The sequence below is a fragment of the Trachinotus anak genome, unplaced genomic scaffold (genome assembly GCF_046630095.1).
Source record: "Trachinotus anak isolate AG129_WGS33_773 ecotype Australia unplaced genomic scaffold, CSIRO_AGI_Tana_v1 ptg000029l, whole genome shotgun sequence".
In the NCBI taxonomy this organism is placed as follows: domain Eukaryota; kingdom Metazoa; phylum Chordata; class Actinopteri; order Carangiformes; family Carangidae; genus Trachinotus; species Trachinotus anak.
Window position 1 is genome coordinate 766,868 of NW_027273880.1, and position 14,364 is coordinate 781,231.

The following is a 14,364-nucleotide window of genomic DNA, read 5'->3' on the forward strand; positions in this document are numbered from 1 at the left end:
GTTGTGACATGAGATTTTCTTTGGTTTTATGTTCCATGCAGATCACTAAGCTCTTCCACTCCCTTTCTTTTAGATGTCTTTTCAGTGTTTTTGTTGTTCTGTTGTTTTAATCCTGTGTGAATCACTTTGGCCAAAGTGTTTGTAGAACATATTTTATGTATGTTATCTATATGTTATATCAATAAAGTTGAATTGAAAAACATTTTAGAGCCATGTTTAACCTGTTGCTGCCCAGAGGGACCACCTGTCCTGCAGAGTCTGTCAGTCTTCATGTGTCAGGACAGAGTGAAGCAGCTCCACGGTTTTTGCACCAGCCTTCACTCACACTCACCTGCTCACCTGAGTGATTATCTGCTTTAATCTGAACCATGCTCTGAAACTTCATGGTCTGCACCCACACTGACAACTTGTCGCTGATTGGCTGGTTGGTGATTCCCTTGAGCCAATCACTTCCTCTCCTGCCTCCTGACCAAACAGAGCTCAGTGACTCTGACTGTTGGTGGGTTGAAGAGCTGAGCAGCTGCTGATCTCCTGCAGGAACAGAAACCATCCAGTGAGCAGCAGCTCTGTGGTGAAGCAGCTCAGTGATGACAGAGGTTCAGACAGCCACTTACAAGAGGAGCATCTCTGAACACAGCTCATGATGAAGCTTGAAGTGGACGGACTCCAGTGGCAGAAGACTCAGCAGGTCACAAAGAGCTCAAAGTTCTTATCAGTGTCATATGAAAGGACTGGAACAGGAAGGTGAGGCACACAGGTGGAGACAGGAAGAAACAGGCTCCAGCAGGACAGTTACTGTGTCTGTTTAACTTCAGAACTGTGAGGCTTCCAGATCAGTCATAGGATCTCTTCCCTGACGGTTTACGTTACCAGATGGATTTCAGAGCTGTTTAATCACAGTCCTGAGGTCAGTCATCGTTTTCAGGTGGTGTCAGCTGAGAGCACAACACACACAAACACACCAGAGTCCATAACCAAACAGGTGGAGTGTGAACGCTGGATGGACCCTGCAGTGGGACGGTTTAGTTGACATGGTTTTTGTCGGGGACTCGGTCCATAGAGATTTAAACAGACAGTGACAGATCAGTGGAACCATAACACCAAGTTCTGTCAGTCAACACAATGTGGAGCTTCACAGCACAAATCTGAAATATCAGGTGTTAACGGAATGATGGGAACCAAAACAGACCGGCTGCACCGAGACACTGACCCTGCTGTTTTTACTGGTCAGCTCCCACTCTGTCAGTGACTGTGTTTCATTGTTCAGCTCATAATCATGAAAACAACTCTCTCACTTTCTAATGAGTCGGCAGCAAAAGTCAGTGAGTCATCTGCAGTTATACATTTTAATGAACTGATGATAAAAGTTTGAGACTTTCATTTAAAATGTTTATGAGATGATTTTGGTCCAGATGCTCTGTAACTTGTTTTCCTGAAGGTCAGAGGTCAAACTGTTAATAATGGAGTCTGCATGATCAAGGTGTTACAGGAGGAGGAGGATAATCACCAGCACATCCTGGCAACCCAAATGTTTTTCTTATTCATGTTTTATAACTGAGGTGTAAACGATTTAATGCTTTGCTGTAGTGTGTGTGTGTGTGTGTGTGTGTGTGTGTGTGTGCTCCAGCACAGGTGGTGTACCATCTGTTGTGTACCAGTGTTGTTGACACTGTAATGGCTATGCTTGACAGTTTAAGCTTAGATATCTCAAACTGCAGAGGCCAGGCATACGACAATGCAAGTACTATGTCGGGGCGTTATAACGGGCTGCAGGCTCACTGTAAGAACAAGAATCCATTAATCCATTACATTCCCTCCGCAGCACATTCTCTCAATTTGGTGGGTGTCAACAGTGAAGAAGGCAGCTGTCAAGATGCAAGTCGTTTCTTTCACCTCATGCAGTCCTTATATGTCTTTTGTGAGGGTTCGACTCATAGACGGAACAGAGTCTTCAATAATGCAGACATCAAGGTAGACATGACATTGAAATCACAGTCATCAACGCGTTGGAGTTGCCGTGCAGATGCATCTAAAGCCCTTTGTGGGAATTACACACAATTAAGGGATGTAATTAAGAGCATGTCCTCTGATACAGGAGAAAAACGTGACACAGGCAGCAGCACTGTGTTCAGAGTTGGGCCGTCTTGAGATGTCATTTACGGCACGCTTCTGGGACTGAGTCTTCAGCAGGTTCAAAGTGACAAGTGAAGCATTACAAAAAGCAAACATGGATCTGATGACTGCTGTTCGTCTGTTCGAGTCTTTGAGATCATGGGTTGTATCACTTTGAGACCAATTTGACCATTTTGAAAGATCTGCAAAGAAAGTTCCCGGTGTGTGTCAGTCATATGAAGATGACCTGCAGCAGCCAAGAAGCACAAAGTGTTTTCAGATGAATCTGCAGAGCATGAAGTAACACTGAAAGGCCAGGAGCGACACCGATAGAAACGTTCAATGTCACTATTGACGAGCTAGTCAGCCGTTTAGACCATAGAAAAGAGTATCTGGAGACAGGAGAGGAGGAGAGAGACAGACACAGAGAGAGAACCCCTGAGAGACAGAGCTGAGCAGAACAGGAGAGAGACAGCTACAGGTGTGTGTGTGTCTGAGTGAGGACAACCTACATGAACATAGCATCATCATCATTATCAACAAGATGTTTCATTTTCCATTTAATATCATATACCTTAAGGCTTTTAGACATGTTGACCTATGCTGTTTGCATCCTTTTTATCACTAGAAGAGGAGAGGACAGAAAAAGGGGGAAAGGAGGAGACAGACAGACAAAGAGAGGCAGCACCTGGAGAGCTGTGGAGGAGAGGACCGAAAGAGCATCTGGAGACAGGAGAGGAGGAGACAGACAGACAGGAAAGAAACACTAACAGGTGTGTGTGTGTGTGTGTGTGTGTGTGTGTGTGTGTGTGTGTGTGTGTGTGTGTGTGTGTGTGTGTGTGTGTGTGTGTGTATTATGGAAGAATCTGAATCATAGAACTGGATTGGTGGAGGTGAGGCAGTATGTGTTTGCAGAAGCCAGTGAGTAGGCTAATGTTTTGATATTGTTGCTGCTGTTGCATCAAATAGCCTATAATTCAAAACCTTGATTGGGAGGGGGGCCCTCAAAAACTTTGCGCCCAGGGGCCTCTGAATTCTTAATCCGGGCCTGTATGTATGTACAGGCTTTACTGAAAACAGTTGGAAACACTGCTCCTAAGATGTCACTGGAAATCATCCAGGAAGTTGTTGTTGTTCTCCTGTGTGACTTCAGGAGTTTGGGTCCTGGAAGTTAAATATATATGTATCAGTTTCATTCAAAATGTTTCTTTACTCAGTCAATGCTATGTCATCAATTTATTCTGAACAGTTTATGAACAAGTTAGGCAAGTTGGAAGGTATCACATCAACATAAACCAAAGTGAATCCAGATCAATGAATGTTACCAGTGAAGAATGACAGTATAAAGAGAGTCTTAAGTGTTGGTGTTGTTCGCTGCAGTTTGAGGCGTCTCACTTATCTGAAGGTTGAGTAAGGAGGGAAGGATTTAACAACAGTTATAGGTGGACAAACATTTATGAACTCTCATAGACGCAGACACAGGTATTAAAACAACACAGAGGCTGCTTTAAAGAAATACCTTTTCTTATGTTGTATAATCAAGGGAATGATGACTGCAGCAATGATGACTGCAGCAACACAACTATTAACAGCTCTGCAGAGAAACAGATATTGAACAAATATCAAATGGATGAAGTTGTTAGTTTGTACAAAAGTCTGCACAAACTGCTCATTGAAACAGGTTCCACTTGTAATGCAGTCAGATCTCACCATAGATCTGGAGGCAGGTTGTAACACTGAGATCACTGTCAGGGCTGGTTTGAAACAAACAGCGACAGCAGCCTTCATCCTGCTCCGTCACATTCCTGATAACTATGGAGCAGCTCTGCACTCCATCATCTTTAAACTCCACTTTATCTCTAAAATCAGGACTGACACTGAGACCAAGCTTTTTGTTGTTGGTGGCAATATTCTTCTCCCCGCTGGATGAAACTTTCTCCAGCATGACTTGACTAACATCTCCAGATTTCATGAGTGGGCAGTTGGAACGAGCCTTTTCTCCCGCTGCTGCCGCCACAGTCTGCTGTGTTTGTATCACAGCTGTTGGACCTGCATGGAGGGAGTGAAAATACAGTTCAGTTTAAGATCTGAGCTTCCAGCTGTGTGTGAGCAAGAGCATCACTGCACAACAGTGATTTGTAGAAACTACAACTTGATGAAATCTGTCATCACATGGCATCCAGGTCACGTTTTCTCACACTGAGCGCTCAAAATGCTATTAAACTCTATGAAATCTGGAGGGGACTTGTATTCTGACCTTGATGGTGACTGCATTAAAAACACATGCAGCATTAACTATTTCATTCTGTTGTTTTTCTCACTGTCCAAAGACAAGCGTTGCAGTATTCAAGTCTTGAACTGTCATACAGGAAGTATAAAAGATTATATAATATAAAAGCTCACCCTGGGCCGTTTCCGTGCATTTCCCCTCAAGCTCTGATAACAAGTGCACTTTAACTTTGGGGGCTCGGTGCCTCCTGGGGAAAAGTCCTTCTGATGTGCTGCTTCTCTGTATAAACACTGATCTCGTGCTCATAAACTGATCAAAACGTGGGGACGACTTGTATCTGCAGCAGTGTAGTGCAACAGCACTTTGATTATTCAGTGTAATAGTACACCGTGTCCTCCATATTCAGTGTGGCCCCAAACTCTGATGCCTGATGGGACCGTGGCGGCTGCACAACATCTTTAGAGAGACCAGTTAGAGATGTCAGACTTTTTGTTTTCTCAGACACAACAAGCAGAAACACCACTTTGACCGTGGGACAAGGAAACGACCTGAGGTGTGGGAAGGTGGAAGAGGAAGAATTAGACAGCAGAACCTTTGGCAACCGGCTGTCACTCTGAAGAAACATGAACAGCCAAGGTCCTACACTGTACAGACTGAACATGAGCCGGTCTACAGAAGAACCAGGAGACACACACTGAAAACAAAGGAGACCTTGATTTCCCCACAACAAACTGAGGCTGTTGAAAATGTGCCTGACTCACCACAGCTGATGGAGAACGGACAGCAGCCTGCAGAGACAGGACCAGGACAAAGAGACCACCAAGAAAGACTCTGACCTGCAGGGTCCCCACTACCTGCTGTCACACCTGAGTCCTCAGTGAGAAATGAGACTGAGCACTGAGAACTGTGGAAACACTTCAAGCTGTGGGAGGCCTGTTAGAGTTCCCATAAGACACCAAGACTGAGGGCAGAGGCTGTTAAAGAAAGTGAAGCCACTAAGTTGTTGAGTGGTTAAGTTTATATAATGTAGCAGAAACTGAGTTGTGTGAACTTTCTATTGTTACTAAAAACAGGGAGATTTCATGTATTGTGTTGTAGTACTGGAGCTGCCAATAGGAGGAGCTGTAACATTACAGACGTTGTTCTGGTTCTACTGCAGACGCACCAGTAAAACAGGTTCTGTCTGCTTCAGGCGTCTCCTCCTTTGGTCTGATAGAGCACAAGGTCATTTTACAAAAACCACGAACACAACAGTGTAATTCATTCAGATTCAGCAGCATCATAAACCAGCAAGAGGAGAAACGGTGGTGACGGGGACGTCTGGTCCCTGTCGTCTTCACTCAGACAAAAGTTCGACTCCACAGAAATCAGTCCAACAGGACGACAGCACATGATCGACAGGCTAAAGGTCAAGACAGAAAGTAGTCGCACACTGGCTCACTGAGAAATATACACAAAGGAACAAAAGGCTGGACCACTGTCACACGGGGGACAAGAGGAACTGGATCAGAGGGTAGGGAACACTGAGACTAAGGCCGCGTTCAGACTGCAGGCGAATCTGATTCAAATCAGATTCCTACTCAAATCCGATTTTTAGGGCTGACTGTCCACACTGTTTTTCGCAAGTGTCCAAATCGGATATAGCTCTGTTCAGACTGTGCCACATTGACTGATCTGACAGGTTGCTGTAGTAACAAAGCGTCTGACGTCATATAATTGCGACAGTGACAACAACAACAACAACAACCATGATGGAGGCAGGTCACCTCAGTATATTGGCCTTATCACTGTCCAGTAGAGGTGCAGAACATCTCAGACGCACTAGACATTTGCAACGCCGCAGGAGGCTGGTAGGATTATACACAACAATGCTTCATGCTGCACTCACTGCCGGAGTTTCTGTGCAGCGACGAGTGTGGTGCCACCCGAAGAGCTATGACTGGTGGGAAAATGTAGTCCTCGGCAGTTTTGACGATGACCAATGGCTTGCGAATTTCAGAATGTGCCGAGCAACGTTTAATATGCTCACTGATCGCCTACGACCAAGGCTCACACGCCTGGACACGCACCTCAGGCCGGCAAAAGCGGTGGAGAAACGTGTCACAGTTGCCCTGTAGTGGTTGGCCACAGGGTCAGGGTACCGCACCGTTGCGCACCTTTTTGGTAAGGCAACGGTGTGCGTGGTCGTCCGTGAGGCGTGTACCGCCCTGACTGCTCTGCAAAAAGAGTACATCAAGATCCCTGTGGGAGATCACCTGCAGCGCATCGTCCGGGGCTTCCTAACACACTGGGTCTGGCATCGTGTAGAGTGATGTCCCGGACAGTCAAAACCGATCTGAGTGTTTGGAGCTGTTCAGACTGAGACACATCTGTCCAAATGCGATCTGAAACTAACTCCCAAAGGTGGTTTCGATCTGGTTTCCACAAATCGGATTTCATGTGATTTGTGACTGTTCAGACTTCAAAAGAGCTCCAGTTCCAATCTGGATGGGCTAAAAATCGGATTTTGGGTGGCACTCTGAACAAGGCCTAAATACTCTGGGGGAGGGGGGGCAATGAGACACAGGTGAAACACATTAGGGCGGGGCCAGGTAATCACACAGGAGGGCAGGAAGTGAAGGGAATGGAAACGAGACACCGGGTGAGTATCAAAGTAAAACAGGAAACACAAATCCTGGAGACATTAGGGGAGAAGACAAAAAGGACTTAGCTGGACTGACGGGGAGCGACAGACACAGTGTTACAAAGAGCTTCACAACAAACACACAACACAACAATAACACACACAGTCATTTAGGAATAAACTGGCAGCTTTATGGAATAAAAGAGGAGTAAAATGTCAAAACAATGACAGATTAAAAACCAGGAATCAAACAGGAAGTCAGGATAAAAACATTATTATATTATATGTTTCTCCTGTACAATAATATCTTGTAAAGTTCAGCTGAAGAACATGAGGCGTCAACGTCTGAGTCATTTCACTGTGAAATTCCCTCTTTGTGAAGCTCAACAAGGAAACTGTTCAGAGCTGAACTTGATGAGCTTTAAGTCCAGAGACACTGATGATGCTCTGTCAGATCCAGAGGAACGCACAGGGATGATGGTGGACTGGACTCTGTGTGTGACAGTGGAGCTGTTCTCAGATCAGTTCAGACTGCAGCACTGAGAGTCATCTCCACTTCTTCTGGTTCCTCTGTCAGTCACTGCTGCATCAAGCTCTCCTCTCCACTCTCATCTTTAGAGAGGCTCCCATCTGTGTAGAGAAGAAGAAAGCAGAGGAGATGAATCAGTGTTTACAGAGACTCACTTCATCAGTCAGTGATGCAGCAGGGACTTCAGTCCTGTTCAGACCAGATGTGCAGCAGCTGCTTCCTCTCAGCTCTCATGTTAACGTGTTGGAGTGAACACACTGAGCTGGAAGCTCACAGACCTGCAGAGACGTTCAGCATCAAGTCTGTTCACTCTGCACATTTCACTCAGTCCACAGTGGAAACAAAGTGCTGAGTCAGCAACAGGTCAGTGATGGATTCACTCCTGTTACCTGTCAGCTGATGTCACTTTAAACACAGAGTCTCTGTGTGTTGATCAACATGTGAGCTGCTTCTGAAACATCACCTGACTGAACATGGAGGCTGTCACTAAGAGCCAGGGACTGTCAGGCTCCATCACACTGATCTCAGAGCTGTGACACAGATGAAACTGATCAGCTGTTTAGTGTTGAAACCAGAGAACAAACAGTCTCAGATCAGATTGGACAGTTTGATGAATGAGGACACTGTCTCTGTCCATCTGTGAGGCTGTCAGCTGGAATCAGCTTTATTTCCTGTACACATAAACACAACAACAACAGTCGTCTTCACATCAACTCACACACATGATCACAACAAGCTTCTGGCTGCTCTGATTGGCTGACTGTTGTCTCTCTCTCCGTCTGTCTGTCCAATCCTGAAGCCTGTCCCCGTTCTCCTCTCACAGCTTCACTGAGGAAAGCAGCCACTGAGGAGGTTGGAGGTTCACAGGAAACACTGGCTCTTTGCTCTGATACTAACTGTGTTTAGTACAATACTGCTGAGAGCAGCATGGACTGACTCCGCCCCTCTACTGACCTCAGAGTCTCCAGTCTACAGTCTGGACTCTCCACGAGACCACGGAGATCCTTCAGGTCTGAATACTGCAGGTTGTTAAGACTCAGGTCCAGTTCTCTCAGATGGGAGGGGTTGGACTTCAGAGCCGAGACCAGAGAAGAACAGCTGATCTCTGACAAACTGCAGCTCCTCAATCTGAATAAAGAATCAAAGATGTAGATCAATGATTGATAATCAATCAGATTTGTCCTGATCAATGATCTTTGTCTAAAATGAGTAGAGTGACTTTGTCCTTCTGTTATTGTGGATCATCATCATGTCAGTACAACACAACATTGTCAACACAACAGTTGCGTGTCTTGTTACAGATGAAAACACACACACACACAGTTTGATCAAACAGACATTAGTCCTGACACTTCTGCAGCAACACAACTATTAACAGCTCTGCAGAGAAACAGATATTGAACAAATATCAAATGGATGAAGTTGTTAGTTTGTACAAAAGTCTGCACAAACTGCTCATTGAAACAGGTTCCACTTGTAATGCAGTCAGATCTCACCATAGATCTGGAGGCAGGTTGTAACACTGAGATCACTGTCAGGGCTGGTTTGAAACAAACAGCGACAGCAGCCTTCATCCTGCTCCGTCACATTCCTGATAACTATGGAGCAGCTCTGCACTCCATCATCTTTAAACTCCACTTTATCTCTAAAATCAGGACTGACACTGAGACCAAGCTTTTTGTTGTTGGTGGCAATATTCTTCTCCCCGCTGGATGAAACTTTCTCCAGCATGACTTGACTAACATCTCCAGATTTCATGAGTGGGCAGTTGGAACGAGCCTTTTCTCCCGCTGCTGCCGCCACAGTCTGCTGTGTTTGTATCACAGCTGTTGGACCTGCATGGAGGGAGTGAAAATACAGTTCAGTTTAAGATCTGAGCTTCCAGCTGTGTGTGAGCAAGAGCATCACTGCACAACAGTGATTTGTAGAAACTACAACTTGATGAAATCTGTCATCACATGGCATCCAGGTCACGTTTTCTCACACTGAGCGCTCAAAATGCTATTAAACTCTATGAAATCTGGAGGGGACTTGTATTCTGACCTTGATGGTGACTGCATTAAAAACACATGCAGCATTAACTATTTCATTCTGTTGTTTTTCTCACTGTCCAAAGACAAGCGTTGCAGTATTCAAGTCTTGAACTGTCATACAGGAAGTATAAAAGATTATATAATATAAAAGCTCACCCTGGGCCGTTTCCGTGCATTTCCCCTCAAGCTCTGATAACAAGTGCACTTTAACTTTGGGGGCTCGGTGCCTCCTGGGGAAAAGTCCTTCTGATGTGCTGCTTCTCTGTATAAACACTGATCTCGTGCTCATAAACTGATCAAAACGTGGGGACGACTTGTATCTGCAGCAGTGTAGTGCAACAGCACTTTGATTATTCAGTGTAATAGTACACCGTGTCCTCCATATTCAGTGTGGCCCCAAACTCTGATGCCTGATGGGACCGTGGCGGCTGCACAACATCTTTAGAGAGACCAGTTAGAGATGTCAGACTTTTTGTTTTCTCAGACACAACAAGCAGAAACACCACTTTGACCGTGGGACAAGGAAACGACCTGAGGTGTGGGAAGGTGGAAGAGGAAGAATTAGACAGCAGAACCTTTGGCAACCGGCTGTCACTCTGAAGAAACATGAACAGCCAAGGTCCTACACTGTACAGACTGAACATGAGCCGGTCTACAGAAGAACCAGGAGACACACACTGAAAACAAAGGAGACCTTGATTTCCCCACAACAAACTGAGGCTGTTGAAAATGTGCCTGACTCACCACAGCTGATGGAGAACGGACAGCAGCCTGCAGAGACAGGACCAGGACAAAGAGACCACCAAGAAAGACTCTGACCTGCAGGGTCCCCACTACCTGCTGTCACACCTGAGTCCTCAGTGAGAAATGAGACTGAGCACTGAGAACTGTGGAAACACTTCAAGCTGTGGGAGGCCTGTTAGAGTTCCCATAAGACACCAAGACTGAGGGCAGAGGCTGTTAAAGAAAGTGAAGCCACTAAGTTGTTGAGTGGTTAAGTTTATATAATGTAGCAGAAACTGAGTTGTGTGAACTTTCTATTGTTACTAAAAACAGGGAGATTTCATGTATTGTGTTGTAGTACTGGAGCTGCCAATAGGAGGAGCTGTAACATTACAGACGTTGTTCTGGTTCTACTGCAGACGCACCAGTAAAACAGGTTCTGTCTGCTTCAGGCGTCTCCTCCTTTGGTCTGATAGAGCACAAGGTCATTTTACAAAAACCACGAACACAACAGTGTAATTCATTCAGATTCAGCAGCATCATAAACCAGCAAGAGGAGAAACGGTGGTGACGGGGACGTCTGGTCCCTGTCGTCTTCACTCAGACAAAAGTTCGACTCCACAGAAATCAGTCCAACAGGACGACAGCACATGATCGACAGGCTAAAGGTCAAGACAGAAAGTAGTCGCACACTGGCTCACTGAGAAATATACACAAAGGAACAAAAGGCTGGACCACTGTCACACGGGGGACAAGAGGAACTGGATCAGAGGGTAGGGAACACTGAGACTAAGGCCGCGTTCAGACTGCAGGCGAATCTGATTCAAATCAGATTCCTACTCAAATCCGATTTTTAGGGCTGACTGTCCACACTGTTTTTCGCAAGTGTCCAAATCGGATATAGCTCTGTTCAGACTGTGCCACATTGACTGATCTGACAGGTTGCTGTAGTAACAAAGCGTCTGACGTCATATAATTGCGACAGTGACAACAACAACAACAACAACCATGATGGAGGCAGGTCACCTCAGTATATTGGCCTTATCACTGTCCAGTAGAGGTGCAGAACATCTCAGACGCACTAGACATTTGCAACGCCGCAGGAGGCTGGTAGGATTATACACAACAATGCTTCATGCTGCACTCACTGCCGGAGTTTCTGTGCAGCGACGAGTGTGGTGCCACCCGAAGAGCTATGACTGGTGGGAAAATGTAGTCCTCGGCAGTTTTGACGATGACCAATGGCTTGCGAATTTCAGAATGTGCCGAGCAACGTTTAATATGCTCACTGATCGCCTACGACCAAGGCTCACACGCCTGGACACGCACCTCAGGCCGGCAAAAGCGGTGGAGAAACGTGTCACAGTTGCCCTGTAGTGGTTGGCCACAGGGTCAGGGTACCGCACCGTTGCGCACCTTTTTGGTAAGGCAACGGTGTGCGTGGTCGTCCGTGAGGCGTGTACCGCCCTGACTGCTCTGCAAAAAGAGTACATCAAGATCCCTGTGGGAGATCACCTGCAGCGCATCGTCCGGGGCTTCCTAACACACTGGGTCTGGCATCGTGTAGAGTGATGTCCCGGACAGTCAAAACCGATCTGAGTGTTTGGAGCTGTTCAGACTGAGACACATCTGTCCAAATGCGATCTGAAACTAACTCCCAAAGGTGGTTTCGATCTGGTTTCCACAAATCGGATTTCATGTGATTTGTGACTGTTCAGACTTCAAAAGAGCTCCAGTTCCAATCTGGATGGGCTAAAAATCGGATTTTGGGTGGCACTCTGAACAAGGCCTAAATACTCTGGGGGAGGGGGGGCAATGAGACACAGGTGAAACACATTAGGGCGGGGCCAGGTAATCACACAGGAGGGCAGGAAGTGAAGGGAATGGAAACGAGACACCGGGTGAGTATCAAAGTAAAACAGGAAACACAAATCCTGGAGACATTAGGGGAGAAGACAAAAAGGACTTAGCTGGACTGACGGGGAGCGACAGACACAGTGTTACAAAGAGCTTCACAACAAACACACAACACAACAATAACACACACAGTCATTTAGGAATAAACTGGCAGCTTTATGGAATAAAAGAGGAGTAAAATGTCAAAACAATGACAGATTAAAAACCAGGAATCAAACAGGAAGTCAGGATAAAAACATTATTATATTATATGTTTCTCCTGTACAATAATATCTTGTAAAGTTCAGCTGAAGAACATGAGGCGTCAACGTCTGAGTCATTTCACTGTGAAATTCCCTCTTTGTGAAGCTCAACAAGGAAACTGTTCAGAGCTGAACTTGATGAGCTTTAAGTCCAGAGACACTGATGATGCTCTGTCAGATCCAGAGGAACGCACAGGGATGATGGTGGACTGGACTCTGTGTGTGACAGTGGAGCTGTTCTCAGATCAGTTCAGACTGCAGCACTGAGAGTCATCTCCACTTCTTCTGGTTCCTCTGTCAGTCACTGCTGCATCAAGCTCTCCTCTCCACTCTCATCTTTAGAGAGGCTCCCATCTGTGTAGAGAAGAAGAAAGCAGAGGAGATGAATCAGTGTTTACAGAGACTCACTTCATCAGTCAGTGATGCAGCAGGGACTTCAGTCCTGTTCAGACCAGATGTGCAGCAGCTGCTTCCTCTCAGCTCTCATGTTAACGTGTTGGAGTGAACACACTGAGCTGGAAGCTCACAGACCTGCAGAGACGTTCAGCATCAAGTCTGTTCACTCTGCACATTTCACTCAGTCCACAGTGGAAACAAAGTGCTGAGTCAGCAACAGGTCAGTGATGGATTCACTCCTGTTACCTGTCAGCTGATGTCACTTTAAACACAGAGTCTCTGTGTGTTGATCAACATGTGAGCTGCTTCTGAAACATCACCTGACTGAACATGGAGGCTGTCACTAAGAGCCAGGGACTGTCAGGCTCCATCACACTGATCTCAGAGCTGTGACACAGATGAAACTGATCAGCTGTTTAGTGTTGAAACCAGAGAACAAACAGTCTCAGATCAGATTGGACAGTTTGATGAATGAGGACACTGTCTCTGTCCATCTGTGAGGCTGTCAGCTGGAATCAGCTTTATTTCCTGTACACATAAACACAACAACAACAGTCGTCTTCACATCAACTCACACACATGATCACAACAAGCTTCTGGCTGCTCTGATTGGCTGACTGTTGTCTCTCTCTCCGTCTGTCTGTCCAATCCTGAAGCCTGTCCCCGTTCTCCTCTCACAGCTTCACTGAGGAAAGCAGCCACTGAGGAGGTTGGAGGTTCACAGGAAACACTGGCTCTTTGCTCTGATACTAACTGTGTTTAGTACAATACTGCTGAGAGCAGCATGGACTGACTCCGCCCCTCTACTGACCTCAGAGTCTCCAGTCTACAGTCTGGACTCTCCACGAGACCACGGAGATCCTTCAGGTCTGAATACTGCAGGTTGTTAAGACTCAGGTCCAGTTCTCTCAGATGGGAGGGGTTGGACTTCAGAGCCGAGACCAGAGAAGAACAGCTGATCTCTGACAAACTGCAGCTCCTCAATCTGAATAAAGAATCAAAGATGTAGATCAATGATTGATAATCAATCAGATTTGTCCTGATCAATGATCTTTGTCTAAAATGAGTAGAGTGACTTTGTCCTTCTGTTATTGTGGATCATCATCATGTCAGTACAACACAACATTGTCAACACAACAGTTGCGTGTCTTGTTACAGATGAAAACACACACACACACAGTTTGATCAAACAGACATTAGTCCTGACACTTCACTGAAATCTAATGAAAAAAGAAGATTGTTTCTTCACTTTCTTTGGACAAATATTAGTTGTGAGGATCTTGAGTATGTTGTTGTGATAAAAATGAATTGACTTGAACAACTAACACTGGACATTTTCTCCAGTGGATTTAGAAAACATGAGTCCTCTGACTGAGAGAAAAACGAGTGTGTGAGCTGTGAAGGTTGAACTGAAGTGAACAGACATTATTCATGACAAGTGAGTGAAATGAGCTGAAACTGAAGAATCATTCTCAGTCTGAGAGAAGAACAACTGGAAACATGAGACAACAACTATTTACAATGTCATTCATTCATTCACAGTCAATGGATTCAACGTG

At 45.6% G+C, this 14,364-nt stretch overlaps 2 protein-coding genes and 2 long non-coding RNA genes across 5 annotated transcripts in view; 1 reads left to right on the forward strand and 3 right to left on the reverse strand.

The window, feature by feature from the left end:
• The window catches only part of LOC139611995 (protein NLRC3-like), a 418,379-nt gene that overhangs the window by 328,164 nt on the left and 75,851 nt on the right, over window positions 1-14,364 (reverse strand). The gene's annotated exons all lie outside the window — the stretch shown is intronic.
• Window positions 1-14,364, forward strand: part of LOC139611997 (NACHT, LRR and PYD domains-containing protein 12-like) — a 201,306-nt gene that overhangs the window by 143,151 nt on the left and 43,791 nt on the right. The window lies entirely within an intron of this gene.
• Window positions 7,135-8,618, reverse strand: LOC139612018 (uncharacterized). Its single transcript, XR_011686421.1, has 2 exons — window positions 8,449-8,618; window positions 7,135-7,595 (listed from the first exon to the last, which is right to left on the reverse strand). It is a non-coding gene; the product is annotated as an uncharacterized lncRNA (long non-coding RNA).
• On the reverse strand, window positions 12,303-13,599 carry LOC139612027 (uncharacterized). Its single transcript, XR_011686429.1, has 2 exons — window positions 13,381-13,599; window positions 12,303-12,763 (listed from the first exon to the last, which is right to left on the reverse strand). It is a non-coding gene; the product is annotated as an uncharacterized lncRNA (long non-coding RNA).